The 5,142-nt window shown below is 35.5% G+C and overlaps 1 non-coding gene across 1 annotated transcript; it reads right to left on the bottom strand.

Annotated features, from left to right (window-relative positions):
* Positions 1 to 4,763: 4,763 nt before the first annotated feature.
* Positions 4,764 to 4,835, bottom strand: TRNAE-UUC (transfer RNA glutamic acid (anticodon UUC)). The gene has a single exon. It is a non-coding gene; the product is annotated as a tRNA-Glu (tRNA).
* Positions 4,836 to 5,142: the final 307 nt, after the last annotated feature.

Raw genomic sequence — 5,142 nt, 5'->3', positions numbered from 1 at the left:
TCCATATCTCATCTTCCCAATTCATCTTTTTTGAAAGAATTCAACATCCTATAATTTTACCCTCCATTGAACTAGATTTCCACATTTAGACTATTCAGAGCCATTAACAGAACTTTATTTCCACTAGCATTTAATTCTACTATAATCCACTGTCAAATGCATTAAATAACAGCATCTCACACCCCTCAGTGGCAAAGACAAACTGGTGAGGAGAAGCAAGTGTTTAAAAATACCTTTCTGAACCACTATAATAATCATGTCATTATTATTGAGCCGTCATATGTACAATCTATTTTATGTGAAATCAAAGTCAGTTTCTCAAATAATAACCTTTGCTATAGTACACAATGCTAGTTGCAGCCGCTCATGAAAGAAAGGCTAGACAAGGATGCTTAATCTTCACAATAGGTATTTCTTCCTCAGTGTATGGTGATCAGAAACTGGGAAAATTTAGGGTCCAACAGATAACTGTATTCTTCCCATAACTTGAGATATATCATAGATAACTTCCAAAGAGGACCACCATAAATTTTTTAAAAGACTATTTTTTAAGAGCAGTACTAAGTTCACAGCAAAATTGAGAGGAAGGTACAGAGACTTTCCATATACCCCCTTGCCCCAACACACGCATAGCCTCCCCAAATATCAACATCCCTCACCATGTGATGGTTAATTTATTACAAGTGATGAACTTACGTTGACACATTATAGTCACCCAAAGTCCATAATTTACATCAGGGTTCACTCTTTGTGTTGTACATTCTATGAGTTTGAACAAATGTATAGTGACATGTATCCATCATTATAGTATTATACAGGGTATATTCACTGCCCTAAACATCTGTGCTCTATCTACTCCCCACTCCCACCAACAACTACGGATCTTTTTACTGTCACTACAGTTTTGTCTTTTCCAGGATATCATATAATTGGAATCACACAGTATGTAGCCTTTTCAGGTTGGCTTCTTTCACTTAGTAATATGTATTTAAGATCCCTCTATGTCTTCCATGGCTTGATACATCATTTGTTTTAAGCACCAAATAATATTCTATACTCTAGATGTACCACAGTTTATTTTTTCCTCCCTATAAGTGCATATTATTTTCCTATTGAAGATGAAGCTTATTCTCCTCTTGAATCTGTTCTGGCCTCATGACTGCTGTGACCAACAGGGGAAGGAAGAAGTTTTGTTCTGGGACTTCTGAACCCAGGCCATAAGAACACTGGCAACATTCTCTTCCTTTTTCTTGGATTGCTTCTCCTTGGAATCCACATGCCATGCTGTGAGGAGGCCCAAACAGCCACATGAACGGGCCTACATGCAGAAGAGCCGAGGCCTCAGGCCAACGGTTCCAGCAGAGCTCCCAGACAGCTGTCAGCTCCAACTCTTTGGAGGTGACATTTTACACCTTCTGTTAATTCCAGTGCCACAGCTAACATCACCTGAAATAGAAGAACTGATTGATCAACAGGCTAAAGTGTTTTTGTTTTAAGCCACTAAGCTTTGGGGTGGTTTGTTATGCAGTAAAAGGTAACTGAAATATGACTCTCTAATGAACTAAGAATTACATGATTGCTTATTCCACAGAGCAATGAATGACATTGTAAAGAAGGTGGACCTGGAACCAGATTTCTCGCATTCAAATACCAGTCTACCACTGACAAGCTGCATGAGACTGGTCAAGCTACTTAGCTTCCATGTTTTTCATTTTTTAATTTAAAACATGGGAACCACAAAAATAGGTATATTTCAGAGTGATTGTCAGAGTAAATTGCTAATGAGGTTAGTACAGGTTTAAAATAGTGCCTTGCACATAGTAAATGTTTATATTAGCTATCTTTAGTTTCTGCATGGAGTTCTTAGTCATTAAGCTGCCCTTAAACTCCTTTTGTAATCTGTCCTTTTTATTCTTTTTGGGCTTATCTTCCACTATTCTTGTATCATACAAATCTTATGTTCTAACTAATCTGAAAAAGAGGTATGTTTCTGCCTCTGTAACATTATTCTTACCTTTCTCGCTGTGCTCTCTTTTCCAGATTGTACTCATGTTTCAAACACTAGACTATTTCCTCTTCACTAACACTAATAATCCCCAATAATCCCGCAGATCGTGTATATTAAATTACCAATTATTTAATGAGTAGTTGCTGTGTGTCTGGCTTTGTGAAAAGAGTAGTCATCAAGATGGGCAGATTCACTGCCCTGCTATGGCATATGATCTAGTGTCAGTGGATATTCTTTAAGGAAACTGGTGTATTCATGACCCATCCTTAGAGATTTTGCCCCTTATTCATTTTTTTCCACCTGATAAAGTCATTAATTCAATTTTGAAAGTATTCAGCAAACTTTTACTCATAAAAAATTCCAGCATATTTATAATAATTACTTGCAATGTGTGTCCACATACCTTTTCTCAAGTTATACTGTAAATCTCATTAACATCAATAATAGTATCTGCTCTATTTTGTAAACACTGAAACTGAGAAAATGTAACCTAAATACTTGAAGCCCTAAGTCATCAGCTTGTGCATGGCTGAGTTGGAATCCAAATCTAGGTTTCCTGTATCTGAAGCCTATGATCTCTCTGATTTAGACACTTGCATTTGTGAGCTCCTGTGTTATAGATCTTAAGCAAGAATCACATATAGTTATAACAAAAATTCTTGATCTTTAAATGTTAGAATCAAGTTTTTAAAATTATACAAGTATACTATGCAGAAAAACATTAGGGTCAGGTAATTGTCAAGTAAGTAATATGGATCAGCCAAGGTATTACTGAAAGATGGGGAAGTTATTGTGATCAAGGTTGCAGGGGGTGTAGAAAGGATGAAGAGAAAAATAAGTTCTACGAAATATGAGCTGTGAAATTTACTAGCTTCTTTTTCAAAAGAAGCATAACTATCATATTTATATTCGTATAAAACAAAAATGTTAGTAAAAAGAGAACACTGCTCATTCTCTTGTACTTAACTCAGATATGTATACCATACACAGAATACTTGTTCATACACAAGAATACTTAGAGTAATCTTTACATTTGTTTTTTAAAATAAGTTCTATAGCACCCTAGAATAAATCTCCCCTTCTCTGAGTGCATCATGAAAATAGTCTTAATACCAACAAATGATTGCTTATAAAAAACCCTTATTACAATGTGGTATTTAAGATTTCCTGCTCTAGTCATGATGCCTTGACAAGATTATCACCAACATCTTTATCATCTGCCTACAAACTATTGTCTTAGGACATATTATTAACCTCATCAGTCCTTATGTTTCTCATCTATAATATGAAAATTAATAATAATGTCTGCCTTAAAGGGTTGTTTGGATGATTAAATGTGATAATCCATGTAAAGGGCTTAATAGAGGACCTACATATCATAGGTGTTCAAGAACTATTATATATCCATAGTGATGATAGTAATATGGAAACAAAATCTACCTTAGAGATTTGGTAACTCAATTATATAACTACTAAGTAAATCAAAACTCTAAGTAAATCAAGATGTTCTTGGCAGAGCATGTACTCTATTCACCAAGCAAGCATAACTACATATCTGCAATTGCGTCCACAAAAACAACCCAGAGTTTTGTATTCTATGTCTATGTTCAAGTCAGTCAAAGGAAATCCTCAAAATAACATCAATAAATTCAAAGGTCACTGGCCAGCCATTCCAGTCTGGACAGCTCTGCATCAGGTCCACAACTTCCTCTACGTTATCCTGGTCCCTCTCAACCTTACCCCAATCACATACATCAGGCACATTCTCTTCCACAATTTCTCATTAATTATAAATATCACAATAGCTTCTTGAGTACTTCTTAAATGTCAGAAATCTTGCTAAATTAATTTTATTTAGTCTATGCAAGCACTGTACGAAGTAGGCACAATTATAATCATTTGACATAGGGGGAACTGAAGCTTTGAAAAGTTGTGGAACTTGCCTCAGTAGGTGGGAGAAAAAGATTTGAAGTCAGTGCGTCTGCAGTCCACTGGTTGCAAGACACTCTGCTCTATGTCTTTCTGGTTTAGACCATACTCTTAGATTGTTTCTTTAGTGCAAATCCAATGCATCTTTCCAGGCCCTGATAAAGTCTCATCTCTTTCAAAAGATCCCTCCTTGATTGCTCCAGACAACGGTGATGAATCCTATTTTCAGATACCCATAATAATTATAATCTCACATATGCAATGTAGCAATGATTTTGTCTACAAATTGTGTTATTATTTGCTGTTTATTGTAATTCAACTTTGTGTTTTCCAAGAGTCTTGCCAGATATTTCTCCCTTTTGAAATTACCTTCAACATTTGTTTATACAATTATTTATATCATTTACTCACTAGAGACAGAAAGTAGAATAGGTTGCCAGGGGATAGGGGAGGTGAATTGGGACTAACTGCTAAGAGTTATGGGGTCTCTTTTGAGGATGAGGAAAATTATCTGAAATTAGTCGTGTTGGTTGTACAAAAAGTGAACGTAATAAGAAACAATGAACTGTGACTTTTAAAATCATAAATTTTATGTGAAGTATATCTCAACAAATAAATTACTTACTATGCAGCCATGGGAAGTGTAATATGACATCACTGAAAGAGTATTTCAGTATATTCTCCAGATTTTAAAAATGCAGTTACAAATTGATCTATACAGTATGATTCCATGTTTGTCAATGGTAAAACTAAAAGGTAAGCAATCTCAATTTGGCAGATAAATAAAAGGACAAACAGAAAAAGACAAACTCTAGTGGGATCATAGTTCCCTAACTAGGGATTGAACCAGGGCCACGGCAGTGAAAAAGCCGAGTCCTAACCACTGGACCACCAGGGAATTCCCAAGACTTTTACTTTTATTTTTAAAGGGCCCTACATTGACCATGAATTAATTTTGTAAGAAGGAAAGAAAAGCAACATTTTTAATAATTTCGCAAGGGGAAAACAAAATCAAGTACCATGGGTATATACCTACAAAGAAAAAGTGCACAAAGAAGATCAAATATTGTGTGTGTGTTTGGTATTGTGTATGTGTGTGTATGTGTGTGTGAGAGAGAGAGAGAGAAAGAGACAGAGACAAGAAAGACAAAGACAGAAAAAGACAGAGAAATGTAGCATATTCTATCTAGAAGGGAAAAAGTCTC

The sequence above is a fragment of the Lipotes vexillifer genome, unplaced genomic scaffold, assembly GCF_000442215.2.
Source record: "Lipotes vexillifer unplaced genomic scaffold, Lipotes_vexillifer_v1.1 scaffold369, whole genome shotgun sequence".
Taxonomy (NCBI): domain Eukaryota; kingdom Metazoa; phylum Chordata; class Mammalia; order Artiodactyla; family Lipotidae; genus Lipotes; species Lipotes vexillifer.
This window is presented reverse-complemented; position numbering and strand designations above follow the sequence as displayed.